This window comes from Triticum urartu, chromosome 7A, assembly GCF_056163025.1.
Source record: "Triticum urartu cultivar PI428250 chromosome 7A, HENAU_Tu73, whole genome shotgun sequence".
NCBI lineage: Eukaryota > Viridiplantae > Streptophyta > Magnoliopsida > Poales > Poaceae > Triticum > Triticum urartu.
This window is the reverse complement of record NC_141879.1, coordinates 241558567-241583818: the sequence shown is the minus strand read 5'-3', so window position 1 is coordinate 241583818 and position 25252 is coordinate 241558567.

Below are 25252 nucleotides of genomic sequence, written 5' to 3'. Positions count from 1 at the left end.
TTTCCTTGTTTCTAAGTTTTACGGAAAAGGAATATCAAACAGAGTCCAAACAGAATCAAACTTTTGTGGTGATTTTTCTTGGACCAGAAGACACACGTGGGACTTGGAGTCCAAGTCAGAAGCTCCTCGAGGAGACAACAAGCCAGGGGCGCGCCCCCCAGGGGGCACACCTAGGGCTTGTGGCCCCCTCGGAGACCCCCTGACCTCCTTCCTTGGCCTATAAATTCACAAATATTCCCAATCCCTTAGAAGCATCCACGAAAATAATTTTCCGCTGCCGCAACCTTCTGTTCCCGTGAGATACCATCTTGGGGCCTTTTCCGACGATCTATCGGAGGGGGATTCGATCACGGAGGGCATCTACATCAACACTATTGCCCTTCCGATGAAGCGTGAGTAGTTTACCTCAGACCTACAAGTCCATAGCTAGTAGCTAGATGGCTTCTTCTCTCTCTTTGATCTTCAATACCTTGTTCTCCTCGATGTTCTTGGAGTTCTATCCGATGTCATCTTCTTTTGTAGTGTGTTTGTCGAGATCCGATGAATTGTGGATTTATGATCAGATTATCTATGAATATTAGTTGAATCTTCTCTGAATTCTTATATGCATGATTTTATATCTTTGTACTTTCTTTAAATTATCGGTTTGGTTTGGCCAAGTAGATTGGTATTTCTTGCAATGGGAGACGTGCTTAGTTTTGGGTTCAATCTTGCAGTGTCCTCACCCAGTGACAAAGTAGGGGTAGCGAGGCACATATTGTATTGTTGCCATCAAGGATAAAAAGATGGGGTTTGCATCATATTGCTTGAGTTTATCCCTCTACATCATGTCATCTTACTTAAGGCGTTACTCCGTTCTTTATGAACTTAGTACTCTAGATGCATGTTGGATAGCGGTCGATGTGTGGAGTAATAGTAGTAGATGCAGGAAGGAGTCAGTCTACTTGACACGGACGTGATGCCTGTATGCATAATCATTGCCTTGGATATCGTCATAACTTTGCGCTTTTCTATCAATTACTCGATAGTAATTTGCTCACCCACCGTATCATTTGCCTTCAAGAGAGAAGCCTTTAGTGAAACCTATGGCCCCCATGTCTATTTTCCATAATATATTTTCATATCTATAAACCAAAAATACCTTGCTGCAATGTATTTATTTATTTTGTTTTGCATTTTAGCAATCTTTTATAGCTATCTCTATCAGATCTCACCTTTGCAATTAACCGTGAAGGGATTGACAACCCTTTATCGTATTGGATGCAAGTGTTTGATTGTTTGTGCAGGTGCATAGATTGGAGACTTGCTTGTACCTCCTACTAGATTGATACATTGGTTCTCTAACTGAGGGAAATACTTATCTCTACTTTGTTGCATCACCCTTTCCTCTTCAAGGGAAAAACATCAAGCCTACCAAGTACCCACCATAAACTCTCATCTTGCATTACATTATTTGCCATTTTACTCTCGTTTTCCTCGCCCCTACTTCTAAAATGATTTTCGAAAAAATACAGAAAGATTTGCCTTTTTATTCGCCCTTCTTTCGTTCGTCTTTTCGTTTGCCTTTTGTTTGCTCATTTGCTAAACCGGTGTGTTGCCATCATGTCTGAATCTAGGGAGGTTATCATTGAAACGTTTGAGAATATTGCTAGCATGAATCTTGAGGAAAAACTTGATGCTTGTTCTTTGGATCATGGACTGAAACACCTCCTAATTATAAGATTTGATTAAAAGGGAGTTACATGAAAATACCTATATCTATTGCAATATGCCTAGCTAGGGGCGTTAAACAATAGCGCTTGTTGGGAGGTACCCAATTTTATTTTTATTTTTGCTTTTTTGGTTCTGTTTTTCAATAAATTTTTCATCTAGCCTCTGGTTAGATGTGTTTTCATGTTTTAATTAGTGTTTGAGCCAAGTACGAGCTTTGGGATGGCTTACGGTGGTAGTTGATTTTATCTTGCTGAAAAACAGAAACTTTTGCACCCAGTAAAATAATTTTCATTTTTATTAGAAGCATGAAAAATACTAATTCTTTTTGCATAAGATTGATATACAATCACTGGTACAGCGACGTGCTATACAAACGATTTTTAACCCATTTCCGCGACGGCGTTTGGAACCGTCGCCAAGTGAGTGTGGGCGATAGGGGGGTCCTTCCCACACAACCCAGAAACCGTCGGGATAGGCCCTCCTAGCTCACTGGCTGGGGAAAAATGAGCTCATGTGCAATCTGGCGGGGCATCGAAACCCAATTGTTTCCATTCGAAAGTACATCCAACACGGTGAATCCCAGAAAATCATTTCCGTTCGTATGTATATCACACACAGTTCTTTGTGTGGAAACGTTTGTGCAAGGTGGCCTAACGCAAATAGTTCGCTACCGGAAGCCATGTGTGATTGTTAGTTGATTGAACACGCTTACTTTCTCAAAACCGTGCGGGTTGTTTGAGTTCATCGCCTGCGGTGCTGTCCGAGTAATCGTCTGCAGTAGAAAACCCCAATAAGTAGGGTAATTAGCCTATTATTGATAATCCATGTACTAATCAAATTGATATTTCTTATAAAACACACCAGATATTTCATATCCGTATAACAACAACCAGGATTTCATAATTGAATTACATCAGATAGCTTCGGCACTCAGTTACGCCATTACACAACAACACCAAGCTTCACATGCAACATAAAAAACCTTTGGAAAGTAGCATCACACACGGTAAATAGACAGATGAATCTCATCTGGGAAACTACAGAAGCGGAAGGCAAATATTGAGCCTTCAGTGATGTTGAATGTCCTTGCAACTTTAGGCCAGTGGCTATGGATAATTGCCCGCCCAACCTTCGTCCTCTTCAGCAAGACTTCAATATTGTACCGTGGGTGTTGAATGAATACCTTCCTCGCCTCTTGACCATGCAGGTGGTTTGTGAGGTAATCATCGGTGAACTGCTTTGAAAAGTACTGAAAACAAAGATATTCATAAATCACTGTTATAAATTTTGAAATGGCGAAAGGGGTAAAAACAAGGTAAAAGAGTTAGTACCATCCTATATTTGACTGATGTCTTCTTCATTGTGCAAAGAAAGATCTTTCTGTTATTCGTCGCAAGTTTCTTCATCCTAACAATCTTTCTGATTCTTGACTTGACTGATATCCATGGACATCTCATTTCCCCATATGCAAAATGGGTCGAACAGTGGGTCTAAGCCTCTGACAGCAGGACCTACATGTGCAAGACCAAATTGTAAGAAACCTAAATATTAGAATGATTCCTGCAACTGCACAATAATGTGCTATTAGCCAAAGGATCATGCTTGAACAAACCTCGATGGTAAACCGCAATGTCTCCCATTGTTTCCCTGCAATACACATAAGGAAGATCTTGATCAGGTTAACTAAGAGTTGCCATACTATCAGTAGAATATGTATTGAGTACAGCCAAATTTGATTTATTTGACATGCATAAGAATACAAAATTGTACCCACAACAAATGAAAATCAAATTGTAGAATTGAACCAAACAATTAAATGGATAGCAGACCAAATGAACCAAAATAGTTAACTAAGCACGACATTGCAGAATAGAAACATGTACTAGAAGATAAGACAGTTAACAAAACAAAGAATGCTTGAGAACAGTACTATGAAATGTAGCAATTGTTGGACCAAAGTGTTAACTAAACAATACATTTCAGAGGACCAAACTGTTAACTAAACATCAGATTGCATATTAACATTACGGTGGACAACTCACTAGAAGGCACTGGCAGTGGCCTCAAGAAAACAATACGAACTGTATTTTAAAGTAGACAACCGCGTGGCGGTGTCGACGGTGGCCTCGAAGACGAGGTGCTCCTCCAAGATCTAGCGGTCGGCACGCATGGCAGCCATAGTGACCTCGTGCACACGTGCGGCTGCATGCTACTGAGCTCCATGTTCTACTGCGTGCAAAATGTCTGTGGGCGGTGCTTAATTGGAGGAGGGATATAGTGATTTCGGCGATGGCGTAGCACCATTGGTCGGGGCATGTGGGACAGGAAAGGAGGAGTATGGTGTGGTGGGGTGTGGATTACCTGACCATATCAACGAGGCCGCACAGCAAGAAGAAGGGTCGGTGGTGAGGCGGCCGCGCAGCAAGAAGAAGGGTAGCCGGCGAGGAGGTGGCGCTGCAAGAAGAACGGTCGCCGGCGAGGAGGCGGCACTGCAAGAAGAAGGGTAGCCAGCAAGGAGGCGGCGCTGCAAGAAGAAGGGTCACCGGCGAGGAGGCCGAGCTACCAGTAAGCAGAAGTGGAGGGTTGAACTTGGAAAGTAAGGAGGAATAGTGGAAATGTGGCTTTTGGTGGGAGGGAGGGGGCGGGGAGATAGATATTTCTGCGGTGGCAAAAAATTTCACTCGGTGCCGCGAGAAAATGGCACGCAAGTGTGGTTCAAGCGAGGGCGGTGGACTGTAGACGATGAAGCTTCCTGCGTAAGCCAGACAAGATGGTCCGCCAAGATATTTTATATTGCATCCCACACGATTCTTTCTAGTAAACTGTTTGTGGTATACCTGATTTTTCATTATGTTTTGAAAGACAAAATGGTGTTACAGAGGGAAAGGATGGTGTTTGAATTGCTAGAACATTTACGTATAGTGAACATGCAACTAGTACATGAGTGTCGTGTTTAAATTTGGAATTATTCCGGGTTCATTTGGAATTTTTTATGCATTAATTGATTTTTTGGGCATTTAATGTGCATAATTCAAATTTGAACTACAAGCACATGCTCTAGTGCACCAAAGATGGTTGAAAAATCACATGTGTGTCTTTGGGTGAATTTATAGGTCCCATGCAAGAAATGAGAATGAAATCAAACATCTGGGCGTCATGGCTCGGCCGGAAAGATTGAGAAACTTGGCTTTTTAATTCCTGTAAATCCAAAACACACCTGAAAATCATGAAACTTGGCATGGTGTCATGACATGGCAACAACATGCTACGGTAAATTTTTGGGCCGAAATGGGACAAGTTTTGGTATAAGCTTCTTGCAAACCAGAGCTTCCCTTAAGAAGGCTTGTGGTTCCAAGAGGGAACGTGTCACCTCCGTGTGTGAAACGACATACATACACTACCTTCTCCCGCCTTAATTTCTTTACACAGGCAGATTAGACCAAACAGAAGTATCATGCTAAATTTTGGAATTATTTCGGGTTCCTTTGGCCTTTTTTATACATTAATTGAGTTTCTGGGCATTTGATGTGCATAATTCAAATTTGAACTACAAAAGCACATGCTCTAGTGCACCAAAGTTGGTTGAAAAATCACATGTGTGTCCTTGGGTGAATTTATAGGTCCCATGCAAGAAATGGGAATGAAATTCAAACATCAGGGCGTCGTGGCTTGGCCGGAAAGATTGAGAAACTTGGTTTTTTAATTCCTGTAAATCGAAAACATGCCTGAAAATCATGAAACTTGGCATGATGTCATGACATGGCACCAACATGCTGCGATAAACTTTTTGGCTGAATTGGGACAAGCTTTGGTGTAAGCTTCTCACAAACCGGAGCTTCTCTCAAGAAGGCTTGTGGTTCCAAGAGGGAACGTGTCACCTCCGTGTGGGAAACGACATATGTACACTGCCTTCTCCCACCTTACTTTTTGTACACAGACAAATTAGACCAAATAGAAGTACCGTGCTAAATTTTGGAATTATTCCAGATTTGTTTGGGCTTTTTATACATTAATTGAGTTTCTGGGCATTTAATGTGCATAATTCAAATTTGAACTACAAGCACATGCTTCAATGCACCAAAGTTGGTTGAAAAATCACATGTGTGTCCTTGGGTGAATTTTTAGGTCCCATGCAAGAAATGGGAATGAAATTCAAACATCTAGGCATCATGGCTCGGCCGGAAAGATTGAGAAACTGGGTTTTTTAATTCCTGTAATTCCAAAACACGCCTGAAAATCATGAAATTTTGCATGGTGTCATGACATGGCACCAACATGCTGCGGTAATTTTTTTGGCCAAATTGGGACAAGCTTTGGTGTAAGCTTCTTGCAAACTGGAGCTTCCCTCAAGAAGGCTGGTGGTTCCGAGAGGGAATGTGTCACCTCCATGTGCGAAACGACATACGTACACTGCCTTCTCCCACCTTAATTTTTTTACACAGGCATATTAGACCAAATAGAAGTATCGTGCTAAATTTTAGAATTATTCCAGGTTCGCTTGGCCTTTTTATACATTAATTGAGTTTCTGGGCATGTGCATAATTCAAATTTGAACTACAAGCACATGCTCCAGTGCACCAAAGTTGGTTGAAAAATCACATGTGTGTCCTTGGGTGAATTTCTAGGTCCCGTGCAAGAAATGGGAAAGAAATTCAAACATCTAGGCATCGTGGCTCGGCTGGAAAGATTGAGAAACTTGGTTTTTTAATTCCTGTAAATCCAAAACACGCCTGAAAATCATGAAACTTGGCATGGTGTCATGACATGGCACCAACATGTTGTGGTAATTTTTCTGTCCAATTTACGAAGGCGCACACATTAACAATGAACAAAATCATTTTTGGAACAAGTGTTGTCACATTACAAATCGGAAACACAAGTATTATTGAAACCGTGGGCGTTCTACTTACCAATTACGTGCTGCCACGCGTCCTCTTTTTTATTGGCTAGGAGGTGCGGTGCGGGGTAGCTATTTGAGTACGGGAGGCGTGCCATCAGACCCCTGCGCGTGCTCATCGGGAGGAGAGCCATTTGACCTCTACCCATCGCACACCTCCCTCCCAACGTCTCCATTAATGGCGCCCGGGCCCCTATTCTACGGCGTGGCTATATGTCTCACTGGCCTAAGATTTAAGAGAGAAAAATTAAAATCTGCAAAGAAAGTTTTGCACGGATCTTGATGTAAGATCCGACGGACCTATATAGCATCGACTGCGACTTATAGAAAGCATGATGAATATAAGGATGATGATAGTGGATAAAAATTGTCTTACATATTTAGGAACATAGTTAAAAAAGCCACATGCGGCAACGCCCGAAATACACAAGGGCAAAAGAAGAAGGAAGACAACGATCTGGCCCGCTGATCTCTACTTCCTAGATGCGTTGCTGTAGGCCGCGGGAAGTAGTCTCCGCGGCGAGCGGTGATGAGCTCTTTCTCGTCCTCAAGATGCTGCTCGAGAGCCTCCACGGATTCCTCCACCAGCCTTCTGCACTCGATGCGCAGCATGTCATTCTCATCCATAAGTTTCTCGATCATGATGCCAGTCCTCTTCAACAAGGCAGTGGTCTCCTCCTGCTGCTCTGCACTTCGACGATCTTCGCCCTCAGCAGGTCGCGCTCAGCCAGGTGCTTCGTATTGCTCTCATTTAGTTGCTGGATGACGTCGGTAGCCTGTTCAAAAGAGGCTTTCATGTTGTCCTACAACCTCACCCAGTCAGAGATCTGATCCATCTGGCTATGGACGATCGCATGCATGCGCCTGTAAGAGTCCTCGCCTGTCCGCGAGACATTTTCCCAGGCTGCCGCGGCGTGGGAGGACATCTTTGTTGCATTCGCGGTGCGGTGAGACATCTCTTCTACTTCTGTGGCGCGGACAGACCAGCCTGCTACATCAACGACGCGGCGGGACCTCCGTGCTGCTTCGGCGGCGCGGCGGGACCTCTGTGCTGCTACGGCCGCGCGGCGGGACATGACGGCTGCGTTTGCGATGAGGCAGGACATCTCTCATGTTTCCGCTTCCATGATCGCATCTCCCTGGTGGCAATCTCTCGACCCAGAACTCACGCTGGCCATGGCAGACACAAGGGAACGATGTTGAATGACTTGTTTGTTTTTGTGGATGAGGAGTTGAGGAGGAATGTGCAGTCATCATGGAGTAGTAGTATTTATAACCGAGTACTAATACACTCCTAAGTGGGAAACCGTTTAGGTTTTGATCGGTGTGAACGGGTTTGCAATTTCGAATGTGACGGGACGCATGCTCAAAATTTATTGACGGTTATAACTGCGGCACTATTCCCGGAAGGCATAACGTGGGCACGCCTTCTCGGCCGCGTACGTGGCGTTTGCACCATAGAGTGTGCCGCAATAGGCAATGTCAGCACATGTCTTGTTCCAACAACCGTGCACACTCGTTATTACCATCGTTCATGCTTCTTTTAATTAGAATGGGTGTGCCCGTGTAGCGCACACACGTTGATCTATCTAATTGTTTTTGTTTGTTGTGGCTAATCGCAAACAGTTCATTTGTGTGAAGTGTATGTCATCAATCGCAGACACTTTGATCTGGCTGACCCGTTTTTGTTATGTTGCCTAATTACAAATAGTTAATCCTTCTGAAGCATATGCCCTCAATCGCACACACCTTTATCTATCAGCCCTTTTCTATTGTTCCTCCTCATCACAAACAGTTCATCCAAGTGAATTGTATGCTGTATATCGCACACGCCTTCATCTGGCTACCCGTTTCTTTTGTTTTGCCTCATCGCAAACAGTTCATCAAACTGAATCGTATGCCCTACATCGCACATGTAACTAAAATCTGAACCGTGTTTGATGGCTCCGCCATCGCAAAAGTTTTGCACCTTTTTTATGGTTCTTTTATACCACTATTTGCGATTATTGCATTACACGCAATTTCGTCGAAGTGTCTCTGATCGTAGTGTCGCATGAGCAGCATCCTGCAGTAGTGAATTTTCCTCTTTTGTCCTAATTTTTTTAGAATTTTTGAAGTTACAGAAGTATTTGAAGTTTACAGATTACTACAGACTGTTCTGTTTTTGACAAATTCTGTTTTCTATGTGTTATTTGCTTATTTTGATGAATCTATGGGTAGTATCGGGGGGTATGAACCATGGAGAAGTTGGAATACTGTAGATATCTTTACCTAATAATAAAAGGGTTATCGCTTCTTCCCACCGAATTTTCGTCCGTTTTTCGTCCATCAACCCCCTCCAGTTTCGTACGTCCTCCCTGTTTTTTTTGTTTACAGTTTTCGTTTTTTTGCATAGACTGAGCGCAGCTGCTAGCAAAAGGGAAAAAAAATTATGGAAAATTGGCACACATTGGAATTGAACACATGACCAACCGCATCAAGGCGGGAAGCTCTAGCCACGCGGCCAAACAACTGCTCTGTGCAGATTGTAGAGGAAGACTTTATATATCTATATATATGCGTGAGAAAATAAAATAGAAAATAAACCCACCTCGCCCCCCTATATTGAATCACATCGGTTTAAATATGTTCGCGAGTAGCCTAGGTAACAAGCTTGTTTGGGAGCAATGGTGTGGGGTGGCTCGGATTTATTCCCATGAAAACATATGATTACTACTAGAAAGGAAGGAATAAGTCAGGAATGGAAGGCCTTGATTCATGGGCTAATTAAACTAGATTTAAGGAAGCGAGGCCACAAAATGAGCTCGGAAGGAATTAAAGCATGAGGATGTTGGGGGACGGCCTAGATTAATTGAGTGACATTTAAGGAGGCGAGGTCACATAAAAGAGCAAGGAAGGAATTAATCCATGAGCATGAGCATGAAAGTGGGGCGCCTGATTGTTGTGGGGCTCATTAAATGAGATTTAACATTCAAGTTGCATGTTTAAAATTAGCATTAACATGCAACATTCATGTTTATAACGAGATTTATAACATCCTCAATTTGGCTTTAATCTAACTGTGGGGGTGTGAAGTACGAAGGGAGATGGAAGTCCCTTGGATTGAAGGTTGTCACCTATGCGCATGTGCGTCCTTGATCAACTACAAAATTAAAAAGATTTACCTAATATTTTTACGGTGAATTAACAAGATTTTTTTTTGATATTGTAACCATATGTTTATTCATGTACAAAATGCGTCATGCAATTAACCGGAGATCAACTATAAAACTAAAAAGATTTACCTGATATTTATTCTAAAATTTGAACTCTGAACGAAAATTGATTCAAACAATGTTCCCTATTTTCTTTTGATATCATAAGCATATGTTTAGTCATGTACAAGATTATTTTAAGACAATTAATTCACACTTTCTTGATTTCTTTCACATGCTTCAGGAAAATGTTTGAACCTGAATTTATTCATAAACTTACATTTAATGTTAGACCCATCATCCCTAAATTTAATGTTAACTATGCAGTGGTACAGTTCCTTGACCCGACCAATTGTGGATCATACGAACCGGTTTTTCTCTGTTGCAAAGCACACACGTTATGGTAGGGAGCATGGGGTGTGGTGTTGGTGCATGCATCAAGTATAGTTGAGACAAGAACCCACCATCATTACAAATCCACAGAATTACAAGTCGGCAAGGGAAGGGGCTCTCGATACGACGTGCTAGAGTATGATGACCAAGCTCATCGCGCCTTGGATTGATCATGTTCCTTATGAATATGCGCACAACAAGACCATCATCAACAATGGTGGCGAAGGGAAGAAGTGGTAATGCATCTGGGTTAGTAGGGGCGTGCAAGGATTTGTTTATCCCGTTGCAATGCACGGGCATGTTTGCTAGTTACACCAATATAAATAAAGAATGAGTTCACAACAGTACCAAAAGTGGTGATTTTATTTTCTTATACTAACGGATCTCATGAGTTTTTTTTGAGTATTTTATTGTGAAGTTTTCAAGTTTTGGGTAAAGATTTGATGGACTATGGAATAAGGAGTGGCAAGAGCCTAAGCTTGGGGATACCTGTCGGTGTCAAAACTGACCGATCTCAGGTAGGGGGCACCGAACTGCGTGTCTGAGGATAGAGGTAACAAGGGAAGGGGGGAACACAATGTTTACCCAGGTTCGGGCCCTCTTAATTAATGGAGGTAAAACCCTACGTCCTTCTTGATTGTATTTGATAAGTATAGGGGTTACAAGAGTTGATCTACCTTGAGATCGTAATGGCTAAACCCTAGCTGTCTAGCCTCTATGAATTCTGATAGCCTCTATGGACTAAACCCTCCACTTTATATACACACCGAAGGGGCCTAGGGTTGTACAGAGTCGTTTTGTAGAGGAAGGAAATTACATATCCGGACACCAATCTTGCCATCCATGCATAAGAGAGTCCTACCCGGACACGGGGGAAGGTCTTCTGCCTTGTATCCTGATAATCCCCAAGTGCAGGGAATCATCGTAGCAATTACCAATGGTGGAAGTGATAAGTATGGAGTTCGAACCCACAAGGAGCTAATGGTAAGATTAATATTCTCTCAATTCCTATATGCCACTGATACGACTCTACGTACACCGAACTTTTGCTTCCAACTAGAAACAAGAGATAAAACTACGTTGTGGGTATGAAGAGGATAGCTTTGCATGGTATCGGAGAGATAAAATATAAAAGTAGGTGTTGTTATCATAAAGTTAGAATATATTACTAAATATTATAAATAGTGAGTGTGGAATAATGGTGGATCGGTGTGCGGAATTGTCCTAGGCAATTGTTAACAAGACCAATAGTCGTCATTGCAATTTCATATGAGGGAGAGGCATAAGCTAACATACTTTCTCTTCTTGGATCATATGCACTTATGATTGGAACTCTAGCAAGCATCCGCAACTACTAAAGATCATTAAGGTAAACCCCAATCATAGCATTAAAGCATCAAGTCCCCTTTATCCCATACGCAACAACCCCCTTACTCAGGTTTGTGCTTCTGTCACTCAAGCAACCCACTATAAGTGAATCATGAACGTATTGCAACACCCTATAATGGGAATCCCTCACACTTGCGCGACACGGAGGGCACAATAGGACAACACCAAAATAAAACATACAACTCATACCAATCTAGATCATCAATCAACCCGAATACAAAGGATATCTACTCAAAACATCATAGGATGGCAACACATCATTGGATCATAATATGTGGCATAAGGCACCATGTTCAAGTAGGGATTACAGCGGGGTGCGGGAGAGTGAACCGCGTAAAAGAGATGAGGATGGTGATGATGATGGTGATGTTGATGAAGACGATCACCGCGGCGATGATTCCCCTCCCGATGGCACTCCGGTGCCACCGAGAGAGAGGAGGAGAGGTTCTCCCCCTTGTGCTTCCTCCTCCATGGCCTCCCCCTGGATGGGGAGAGGTTCTCCCTCTGGTCCTTGGCCTTCATGGTGATTATGGCCCCTCCGGGATCCTCCTCCATAGCCTCCGGTGATGATGGCCCCCTCCGGCAGGGTGCCAGAGAGGGCCTAGATTGATTTCTCGTGGCTACAGAGGCTTGCGGTGGTGGAACTTCCGATCTAGGTTATTTTCTGGAGATTTGGGCATTTATAGGAGAGGTTGGCATCGAGAACAAGTTAGGGGCCCCACGGGAAGTCCACGAGGCACAGGGGCGCGCCCCAGGGGGTGGGCGTGCCCCCACCCTTGTGGGGCCCATGGGACTCCCCTCCGGTAGATTTTTGTTCCAGTATTTTTTATATTTTCCAAAAAAAATCTCCATTGATTTTCATCGCATTCCGAGAACTTTTATTTCTGCACAAAAACAACACCATGGTAGTTCTGCTGAAAACAGCGTCAGTCCGGGTTAGTTCTAATCAAATCATACCAAAATCATATAAAACTACTATAAACTTGGCATGAATAATTCATAAATTATAGATATGTTGGAGACATATCAGCATCCCCAAGCTTAATTCCTGCTCGTCCTCGAGTAGGTAAATGATAAAAGAAATAATTTATGAAGTGTGAATTCTAGCAAGTGCATAAGTTTGATCAATGATAGTTCCAATCACTTTTTCTAGCACCATTATATATCATAACAGTAGCTCAACTCATGAAACTTCTCATGATCAAGTAACAAGCTATTCACATGTTAAAGTACAGATCATAAACTTTCTTGAAAACTAACAAACCGTGCTCTTAGTCATCAAACAATTGCAATTCATTTTATTTTCGAGAAGGGTCTATGTAAGAGCTTTGATTCAGCAAACTCCACATACTCAACTATCATTTAATCTTTCACAATTGCTAACACTCATGTGATATTTATGGGTTCAAAGTTTTAATCGGAAACTGAGAAAGATAGGGGCTTATAGTTTCGCCTCCCAACCTTTTACTTCAAGGGTAATGTCAACAATAATAATTTATGAAAACCTACATCCAAGTGGATATATTGTTGACATTACCAAAGATATAAGTGAAAGGAAAAAGTGCTTGCCAATATATATCCGGATAGGGGCTTATAGTTTTGCCTCCCAACCTTTTACCTCAAGGGTAATGTCAACAATAATAATTTATGAAAACCTACAATATATATCCGGATCGCTCCAACACAAAGTGCTTGCCAAAGGAAAAAGTGTAAAAAAGGAAAGGTGATGACCACAATGACTCTTGTATAAGGGTAGAAGATAAAAGTAAAAGATAGGCCCTTCGCAGAGGGAAGCAGAGGTTGTCATGCGCTTTTATGGTTGGATGCACAAAATATTAATGCAAAAGAACGTCACTTTATATTGCCGCTTGTGATAAATACCTTTATTATGCAGTCTATCGCTTTTATTTCTTCCCTATCACAAGTTTGTATAAAGCTTATTTTCTTCGCACTAATAGATCATACATATTTAGAGAGCAATTTTTATTGCATGCACCGATGGCAACTTACTTGAAGGATCTTACTCAATCCATAGGTAGGTATGGTGGACTCTCATGGAAAAACTGGTTTAAGGGATGTTTGGAAGCACAAGTAGTATTTCTACTTGGTGCAAAGAATTTGGATAGCATGAGAGGGAAAGACAAGCTCAACATGTTGGATGATCCAAGACAATATGGCGTTCAGAATATACGAAAACATAACCCATTAAGTTGTCTTGCTTGTCCAACATCAACTTTTTAGCATGCCATATTTTAATGAGTGGTCACAATTACAAAAGATGTCCAAGATAGTATATTTATATGTGAAATCTCTCTTCCTTCAATATTCTTTCATGAATTGTTCAAGTGACCAATTCTGCATTTGCTAACTTCCGATAAGTTTACTACCTATACTTATTATGTGTGAAGTCATTACTCCCCATGTTGTAAGCACATGAAACATATATAAATTCAGATTTATGATATTCAATTCATTCAACCATTTACTCATAGGATATATGTGAAGCACGTGAGTAAATGACAAACTACTCCAAAAAGATATAAGTGAAGAACACTGAGTAGTCAAATAATTAACTAGCCATGGGAGGATTATTTTTCATTCAAGATTTCAAATACAATTATTTTATTCAAACAGAAAGTGAAATTGAAAATACTCTCCAAGCAAAACACATATCATGTGACGAATAAAAATATAGCTCCAAGTAAGGTATACCGATAGTTTTGAAGACGAAAGAGGGGATGCCTTCCGGGGCATCCCCAAGCTTAGGCGCTTGAGTCTTCCTTGAATATTACCTTGGGTTTCCTTGTGCATCCCCAAGCTTAGGGTCTTTCCACTCCTTATTCTCCTCATATCAATATCTCACCCAAAGCTTGAAAACTTCAACCACACAAAACTTAACAGAACTTCGTGAGATAGGTTAGTATGATAAAGAGTAAACCATTCACTTTGGTACTGTCAAAGACAAGATTAATAATTGTTCTCACACAATGCCTACTGTACCATATCATTTCTACAATTTATATTGAGAAATATAAGCCGTAGAAAATAGAAAACAAGTAAACTATGCAATGAACACAGAATCTGTCAGAAACAGAACAGTCTGTAATGATCTGAACAGCAACCATACTTCTGCTACTCCAAAAATTATGAAATAAATTGGTGGACGTGAGGAATTTGTCTATTAATCTTCTGAAAAAAGAATCAACTCAATCGCACTCTTCTGTAAAAAATGACAGCTAATCTCCTGAGCGCAAAGTTTCTGTTTTTTACAGCAAGATCACATTAACTTTCACCCAAGTCTTCCCAAAGGTCTTGCTTGGCACTTTATTGAAACAAAAGCTATAATACATGATTACTAAAGTAGCTTAATCATGTAAACACACAAAAACAGTAAGGGTGAATATTGGGTTGTCTCTCAACAAGCGCTTTTCTTTAATGCCTTTTAGCTAGGCATGATGATTTCAATGATGCTCACATAAAAGATAAGAATTGAAACATAAAGAGAGCATCATGAAGAATATGACTAGCATATTTAATCTAAACCACTTCCTATTCCTAGGGATTTTGTGACCACATAATTTATAGGAACAAGAATCAACTAGCATAGGAAGGAAAAACAAGTATAACTTCAAAACTTTAAGTATATAGAAAGGAAACTTGATATTATTGCAACTCCTACAAACATGTATTCCTCCCTCATAATAATTTTCAGTAGCATCATGAATGAGTTCAACAATATAACCATCACATAAAGCATTCTTTTCATGATCTACGAGCATAGAAATTTTACTACTCTCCACATAAGCAAAATTCTCCTCATTCGGAATAGTGGGAGCAAACTTCTTCTAAATCCACTTTAGATGATAGTATTATTCATAGTACAAAAGATATAAGTGAATTTCATGGAGCATTCCACAATTAATATAGACTAACCAATATCCAAGCTCAAAATATATAAGTGAAGCACATGAAGCATTCTTTAAAATCATACTTAAAAGATATAAGTGAAGCACATGAAGTATTCTATAAATCAATAAAGGGCTATCTCATACTAGCATGGTTCTTAATGGAAAAACAAAAACACAAAGGACACAAATTATGTGAACAAAACAAAAACCGAGGTATACCGATAATTGTTGAAGAAGAAAGATGGGATGCCAACCGGGGCATCCCCAAGCTTAGATGCTTGAGTATCCTTGAAATATTTACTTGGGGTGCCTTGGGCATCCCCAAGCTTGAGCTCTTGCCTCTCTTTATTCTTCTCATATTGATAGCTCCTCGATCTTCGAACACTTCATCCACACAAAACTTTAACAAAAACTTTGTGAGATCCGTTAGTGTAATAAAGCAAATCAGTACCTTTAGGTAGTGTTGTAAACTTATTCCAATTTCATATTAGAACTATATACACTGTATTACAACTTCACCATGGTTCATACCCCCCCCCCCCGATACTACCCATAGATTCATCAAAATAAGCGAACAACTCATAGAAAACAGAATCTGTCAAAAACAGGAGAGTCTGTAATAATCTGGAAGTTTTAGTAAACTTCTGTAACTCCAAAAAATTCTAAAAAAATATGAAAATTTAAAAACTTTATACAGAACTAATGTGCAAAAAGTTTCAGACCCATTTGACTTTCCAGTAAAAAATGTAAAATCACGCGCTACAGCCAAAGTTTCTGTTTTTGTACTGTACATAGTAAACAAGCAATCTAATCATCCTAAAACCGAAGCTTGGCACATTATTTTTATAATACAATGGATATATACAAGGGGATAATTATTTTCAGAGAAGCTTCCATGAAATTTTTTACATTTTTTCCATGAGCATGAACACAAGTGCTCAAGGTCGACCCTCATTTCTTCAATGCATAATCTTCCAATCACTTCTCTTATTGAAAAACTTTTTAGGCATGAGAGACAAGTAATTTTTTTGTATTTTCATTCTTTAAAAAATTCTATGATTCACCCACAATTAAACAGAAGCAAAAATTGAAACAAAATCAACTTAGTGAAGAAAGCAAACAAGCACACACGAGAATATCAACCCCACGCTATTGCTCCCCGGCAACGGCGCCCAAAAAGAGCTTGATAATCCCCAGGTGCAGGGAATCATCGTAGCAATTCCCAATGGTGGAAGTGATAAGTATGGAGTGTCAAACCCACAAGGAGCTAAAGGTAAGATCAATTTTCTCTCAAGTCCTATCTGCCACTGATATGACTCTACGTACACCGAACGTTTGCTTCCAACTAGAAACGAGAGATAAAACTATGTTGTGGGTATGAAGAGGATAACTTTGCATGGTATCGGAGAGATAAAATATAAAAGTAGGTGATGCTATCATAAAGTTAGAATATATTACTAAATATTATAAATAGCGAGTGTGGAATAATGGTGGATCGGTGTGCGGAATTGTCCTAGGCAATTGTTGACAAGACCGATAGTCGTCATTGCAATTTCATATGAGGGAGAGGCATAAGCTAACATACTTTCTCTTCTTGGATCATATGCACTTATGATTGGAACTCTAGCAAGCATCCGCAACTACTAAAGATCATTAAGGTAAAACCCAATCATAGCATTAAAGCATCAAGTCCCCTTTATCCCATATGCAACAACCCCCTTACTTGGGTTTATGCTTCTGTCACTCAAGCAACCCACTATAAGCGAATCATGAATGTATTGCAACACCCTACAGCGGGAATCCCTCACGCGTGCGCGACACGGAGGGCACAATAGGACAGCACCAAAATAAAACATACAACTCATACCAACCGAGATCATCAATCAACCCAAAGACAAAGGATATCTACTCAAAACATCATAGGATGGAAACAGATCATTGCATCATAATATGTGGCATAAAGCACCATGTTCAAGTAGGGAATTACAGCGGGGTGCGGGAGAGTGGACCGCGTAAAAGAGATGAGGATGGTGATGATGATGGTGATGTTGATGAAGACGATCACCGCGGCGATGATTCCCCTCCCGATGGCACTCCGGTGCCACCGAGAGAGAGGAGGAGAGGTTCTCCCCCTTGTGCTTCCTCCTCCATGGCCTCCCCCTGGATGGGGAGAGGTTCTCCCTCTGGTCCTTGGCCTTCATGGTGATAATGGCCCCTCCGGGATCCTCCTCCATAGCCTCCGGTGATGATGGCCCCCTCCGGCAGGGTGCCAGAGAGGGCCTAGATTGATTTCTCGTGGCTACAGAGGCTTGCGGCGGTGGAACTTCTGATCTATGTTATTTTATGGAGGTTTGGGCATTTATAGGAGAGGTTGGCGTCGAGAACAAGTTAGTGGGCCCCACGGGAAGTCCACGAGGCACAGGGGCGCGCCCCACACCCTCTTGGGGTCCACGGGCTCCCCTCCGGTAGATTTTTATTCTAGTATTTTTTATATTTTCCAGAAAAAATCTCCATTGATTTTCATCGCATTCCGAGAACTTTTTTCTGCACAAAAATAACACCACAGTAGTTCTGCTGAAAACACCGTCAGTCCGGGTTAGTTCTAATCAAATCATACCAAAATCATATAAAACTATTGTAAACTTGGCATGAATACTTCATAAATTATAGATACGTTGGAGACATATAATATCCTCACGACCCATCAGTCCGACCCATATCACACAGCCCGGACACCCGAGGACCTCCTAATCCAGGACTCCCTCAGTAGCCCCCAAACCAGTCTTCAATGACGATATGTTTGGCATGCGGATTGTCTTCGGCATTGCAAGGCGGGTTCATCCTCCTGAGTACTTCGAAGCAATCTTCTAAATAAAAAATTGTATCCGGCTCTGTATAATTGCAGCAACCCTTGGTCATGAAGGTAAGATACCAAATAAAATAGTGTCTTTTCACTGACAACTTTGAAAAGTCACGTCTGGCCTCTTGACATTTTGAACTGTTTTTACACCTCCCTCTTCGCGCTTCGAGGCATAGCCTCCATTGACACGTCTTGTCAAAACAAAGAACGTGTCCGCCCTTTACGGGATCCTCGTCAATACGGTTTTGGCTAATCCAACCGTGCCATTCACACGACCCCTCGGGAATAGGCGAGTTTTAAGGCTTTGAGGGGGGGCGTTTGATATTCACAGCCTATATAAGAGGATAAAGATTCCCTTATTTTCCCCATGCCTTCTTCCTTCTCTTGTTTTCCCATCTTCGAGCTCCAACACCCAAACTTCAATCTTTCCCACAGCCACCGGCCTCTCCATCCATGTATGGATCTGGTTCAAAGGGCAAGTGGGAGGCCTCCTCCGTCACCGAGAAGGACGTCAAGGAGCTCCGGGAAGCGGGGTACCTGTCTACGGACATCGCGCACAGGCTCCCTGCCAAGAACCAAGTCGTCCCCACTCTGGAGCCCGGCGAAAGGGTTGTATTCATCACCCACTTCCTGCGTTGGCTAGGGTTTCCCCTCCACCCCTTCGTTCGGGGCCTCATGTTCTACTACGGGCTAGAGATCTAGCCCCAAATTCTTTCCTTCACATCTTGGCGTTCATCATCGTGTGTGAGGCGCTACTACGCATCCCCCCACACTTCGGCCTATGGCTCAAGGTCTTGAATGTGAAGCCGAAGGTGGTCGACGGGCAGCATGCGGACTGCGGCAGCACCATGGTGAGCAAGCTCCCCAACACCGTTTGGCCTAAGGGGGCCTTTGTGGAGACTGTCAAGGTGTGGCAGCAGGAGTGGTTCTACATCATTGAACCCCGCAACGCCAAGTGGGCGTCCACTCCTAAGTTCAGATCCGGCCCCCCTATGCAGCTCACCTCATGGACCGCTAAGGGTATGAACTGGGGGTCCATAGCAGAAGTGTTGATGCTGCAAAAGTGCATCACAAACATGATAAGTAAGAACACAAGTCTCACTAACGTGATTCAGGTGATGCTCTTCCGCCGGATTCTTCCCTGTCAACTCCAGCCCTCTCACATGTGGGAGTTCAATCCGGAAGATCCTCGGACCTTGAAGCACTTCTTCGGCACAACGCATGAAGACATCTGGAAGCTGCTGTTCAAGGCCCAAAAAGCGTGGCCGAAGGAGACCGAAGACATCGGTCTCGACAGCGAGAATCCATCCACACTGGTGAGTATGATTTTCCCAAATATATATTCGGTCATAAGTTCCTCAAACATAATGAGTTTCTGTCTCTTGTATAGGGCTGGATAGCAAAGGCAGAGCGGATTAAGTGTCCGGCCCCGCTGCCCGAAGACCCGGCCAAACCCCGGCTGATGAAGATGTTGGTCCCGGCGCCCTATCAGGCGCCGGAGAAGAAGGCCAAGAAGAAGAAGGGCATGGAGGCCAAAGGTGGCCTCTGCCACAAGGGTCCTTCGGATGCATTGTCCAGAGAGACCGAACTTCCCTCCTCCCACGAGGGAGATGAAGACGAAGAGGAGGAGGAGGTGGAAAGCGACTCCCCACTTAAGGGGAAGAAGAAGAGGGCATCCTCCACAGACCCGAAGGAGGAGGCGCTCAAGAGGGGGAAGATGGCCCTCTCGGATGGTTCGGATTCGGAGACCGAACCCATCCCCAAGGGGCTTCCCACGGTGACACCGAGGTGTTGTCCCGAAGGACCTCTCCAGGCCGCGGAGAGGTGGGTGAAGCTGGCAAGACAGTGCCCGAGGGTAATACCTCGGCTACCGAAGACATGGGGGGTGTGACCCCCATGGCGACCGACGGCGTGGGGCCTGACCAGGTCGGCCCCCAGCCGGACATTATTCCGGAGACCAACATGGCTCTAGAATCGGACGAGCAACCCCCTATGGAGAAGGGGGGAGCATCAGCTCTAGCGGCGGCCTCCACTAATCCGGAGGCGCCAAATACTCTGGTGGAAGCACTGCGACGTGCTTCCATCATGGAGGAGCACCGCACCCTGATGGGTGCGGTGGTAGAGAAGGTTTAGTTTGTCAAGAGAGGGCTGAACAAAGACTTCACCACCCTACTAACAGGGTTCGAGGTATGCAGCGTATGCTCTAGACGCTTTTTCATATGAAGGAAATATACGTGTATATGGATAGTAGCCCCTGAGACTCTGTCCGGTGTTGGAAAAGCCGGACAGAGGATCACATAGTATTCGGAAGAGGTGACATACTTTTCTATTTATAACAGGCTTCCCTATTGGAGGCGACCGCCCAGGCCACCGAGGTTTCTGATCTTAATCGGAAACTGAAGTTGGCCGATGATGAAATCGACCGCATTAACAAGCGGTTCGATGAGACGCAAGGTATGCGTGTATTTTTAAAGAGTTTGATCATGTATCTGAAGTAATATGCAAATTCAAAGTTGAACTCATTTACCGGTGTGATTGTGAGTGCAGTTGGCGCAGCCGAGGTCGAGACCCTCAAGAGCGCTCTTGCCCAAGCCAAGGAGGAGGCGAAGGTGAATAGAGCAGCCGCTGACAAAGCGGCTACGGAATTGAAGACCGAACAGGTCGCCCGCCGCCAGCACGAGGAGAGGGTGGCCGAAGTGGAGCAAGAACTGAAGGACGCCATCGGCAAGTGTGAGGCCTTGGAGGAGAAGGCGACGACCCAAGCGGCCGAACTCGGCAAGGCCCTCTCGGAGTCAAAAGAGGCATGAACCAAGGCCCAGAGTGCTCGTGAAGAGATCCGGTGGGCCAAACAAATAGCGGCTAGTAAGCCCTTTCTTTTGCAGAGTGTATTTGCGGGTAAAGGATATGCCTTGCTTACTCGTCTGTGGAGTTCTCCAGATGCCTCTGTGGATCTATCGAGGAGGCCGCCGACGCTGCGTAGTTCTTTTGAGCCCAGGAGGGGAACTCGACAGAGAAGTTGTTCTGGTCTCAGTTCCTGGCACCAGAGCACCCGACGTTGTTGAGAAACCAGATGAAGCAACTTTCGGAGCTACATAGGATGTCCGGCTTGGCCATGAAGGATCTCATAGCCCGGCTCTGGCCAGCCGAACCCATTCCTAGCAGCTACTTCGGCTTCATGATGCGACTCGTCGATGCGCTGGCCCGAGTTGAAGTTGTGAAGCGCTCGGCATGCATAGAGGGTGCACGGATGGACTTTGCCCGTGTCAAGATGCATTGGGCGAAGATGAAGGCCACAGATGTCACAACCGCCGGCCCGCCCGAAGGCAAGGACCACCGCAAGCCGGAGAGGTACTTTGAAGATGTCCTAGCGGGTGCCCGAATAGTAGAGGGCCAATGCTCAAAGGATGTTATGTTTGAGTGAATGTATCAAGGCTGTTAAAACTTTGTTTTGTGGACCAAAACTTGTAATATATTTTATGCCTTTATATGAAGTTATTTTCCTCTTGTGCGGCTATTTTAACTCTAGAAGTTTGCCAGTCGTCGGCTTCAGCCCCCACGTAGATGCTACAGGGGTGTTCGGTATAGCGCCTAATCACACTTGACCCAACATCTTGGTCCGTAAATGAGGTGTCTGTGTAGCGAACCAGGAAATCAGACTATGCAGCTTTATTACTTTCACTTAGCGATAGGAGTTTGACAGTGGGGCTAAGTACTAGCCCCTGGTGCGTAAGCGGCCGTCCGGACTAGGATGCCTTTGTCGCATGACTGGGTGAAGACCAGCCCTTCGTATAACATGGAGTAAATCACGAATGATTTGTAGTAAGTCACCGAATCGCCGACCAGCTCTCGCCATATCATGACAGGCAGTTTTCGGCTTTCTCTACTGAGGTGTTTGACCGGACAAACCAGAAACACAATCGTAGTAGTTCTCCCTTTACTACCTTAGCCGAACTAGCAGAACGTAAGTTGGTAAACACAGTAGCCGGGCAACCCAACTATAGACCAAACACAAGATTCAGAGCTGATGCATATAACGCAATATTCGGGACGCCGAAGTATACCCCAGAAGAGTTCGGACTTTTGAAAATATAGGTGGCCGAGCAAAGCCCCCGACATTTAGGCGGACCGAAGTATATGTGGCAATTTGAAGCAAGGAGGGAATACATATTATAAAATAAGCCCATACCAAACAGGGGTTGGCAATAAACTGCTTCCTTGATATTCTGATTAATACGTCAAGACGTGCTATTACAGATAATGCCATAAACATCAGGGCTATTTTACATGCCGAGAATTTGTACACGAGGGAAGCTGTATACAGGGCCTAAAACGAAAAGGTACTCTTAAAGATCCCATTGATGCCATGTCGCATGTCTGCGTCGTTTCTCCTTGGTAGAAAATCCTTTGAGAGGAGCAATCGACGGTCATTTATACAAAAAGGGGTCTGGAAAAGAGCCCTTGCACGACCATAGGGCGACTTGGTTTTAATGATCCTGTAATATGAGGGAGAAAGAAAAGAAAGAAAGAAAAGGTTAAGGTCCAAATAGGGTCGAGCCGAACTATAGACCTTGTCCGCAGTGTGCCTCCGTCGTTGCCCAAGCTATTTTAAGTGCATAATTATGCACACGCGGTACGTATGCCACGGTTTTATGGGGCAATCGGAGGAGGCAAAGCTGCTAGTCCAGATATGGATCCACTAAGCCGTCGTTCTGCAGAGTAGGCCAGACTCGCTTAGCGGTGTCCGAGGTCTTGATGATTGATGAAGTGTTCAACTTGATGAGGCCACTCTGCACCTCGGCTGCGAGGGCCGCGGTGTGCTCCTCAGTACGGAGGGAGCGTTCCATGTTTCCATTGACTATGATAACACCACGTGGCCCAGGCATTTTGAGCTTTAAATATGCATAATGCGGGACTACATTGAAACGGCCGAAGGTAGTTCGTCCGAGCAGCGCGTGATAATCACTGTGGAAGGGGACAATGTCGAATATCAAGTCTTCGCTTTGGAAGTTATCCGACGAACTGGAAACTACTTCCAATGTTAACGAGCCTGTACAGCGGGCCTCTACGCCGAGTATCACTCCTTTAAAGGTGGTGTTACTAGGCTTGATTCTTGAAGGGTCAATACCCATTTCACGGACAATATCTCGATAAATCAAGTTAAGACTATTGTCGCCGTCCATAAGGACTCGAGTGAGATGGTATCCATCAATGATTGGGTCGAGTACTAGGGCCGGCGAACCTCCGTGGCGGATACTGGTTGTGTGGTCCCTGTGATCGAAGGTGATCGGACAAGCCGACCATGGATTGAATTTTGGGGCGACAAGCTCTACATCGTAGACGTCCCTCAGCGCACGCTTGCGCTCCCTCTTGGGGATATGTGTGGCGTATATCATGTTCACTATTTTTACCTCAGGGGGAAATTTCTTCTGTCCCCCTGTGTTCGGCGGGCGGGGCTCATCATCGTCCTCACTTTGAGGCCCTTTCCCCTTGTGTTTGGTATTTAACTTACCGGCCCGTTTAAAAACCTAGCAATTTCTGTTGGAATGGTTGGCAGGCTTGTCGGGGGTGCCATGAATCTAGCAAGGCCTATCGAGTATATTGTCCAAATTGGATGGACCGTCCCTATTTCCTTCGAATGGCTTCTTCCGCTGACCGGGTTTAGAGCCACAGAATCTGGCGTTGACCGCTGTATGTTCAGTTCCGTCATTGTTGTTCCGGCGCTTGTTTTTGTTATGTCGTGGCCTTCCATGGCCATCCCTGACCTCCGAAGTTCCCGGGTCACTGGTACTATTGCTTCTATGAGCCAACCAGCTATCTTCGCCCGCGCAGAAGCGGGTCATGAGTGTAGTAAGAGTTGCCATAGTGTTCGACTTTTCGTGACCGAGGTGTCAGGTGAGCGATTTGTCACGGACGCTGTGCTTAAAGGCCGCTAAGGCTTTGGCGTCTGGACAGTCGACGATTTAGTTCTTTTTGATTAAGAACAGAGTCCAGAGTTTGCGAGCTGACTCTCCGGGTTGCTGGACTATGTGACTAAGGTCATCTGCGTTCGGTGGCCAGACATAAGTACCTTGGAAGTTGTCTCGAAAAGCATCCTCCAAGTCTTCCCAGCTGCCAATAGAGTTCTCTGGGAGGCTATTCAACCAGTGTCGTGCTGGTCCCTTTAGCTTTAGGGGGAGGTATTTAATGGCATGGAGATCCTCACCGCGAGCCATGTGAATATGGAGAAGAAAATCTCCAATCCATACAGCAGGATCTATCGTTCCATCGTATGCTTCAATGTTTACGGGTTTAAACCCTTCTGGAAATTGGTGCCGCATTACCTCATCAGTGAATCACAAGGGGTGTGCATCGCCTCTGTATCGGGCAACGTCACGACGGAGTTCGGATGACATCCGTGTTTGGTTTTTGGCCCGAGGTTGGTTATGCTTATCGCGCCAAGCTTTATGGTCGTCATCTCGCGTTGGAGCATGTCCCCTTGATCCATAGATTGATCTCGTCCGACCGGCTCTATTGTCCAGGTCCTGACGTAAGTTGTAGGCGTAGTCCGGAGCCGCTACCTCTTTGCCTTGACGGTGAGGTGGTGCGGGCTGGTGTCCAGCATAAGCCGCCATTTTGTCTCGTCCACGTGGTGGTCGATTTGGTTCATCAGTGTGATTATATCTTGACGGTATTGGCTCAAGGACCTCGTCGTCAAATTGTGCTAGTAGCCTACATTTTGGGCAACTCTTTGTTGGGCGCTCGAGATCGTATTCTTCGGCAGCCAGGACCTTGGTCCATTTGTTGTTGAGTGTATCTTGTTTGGCTTGAATCTGCCGCTGTTTCTTTTTCAGGCTCCTCGCAGTGGCGATTAGTTGTTGCTTGAAGCGCTCTTGCTCGAGGGGCTCCTCTGGCATGTTGA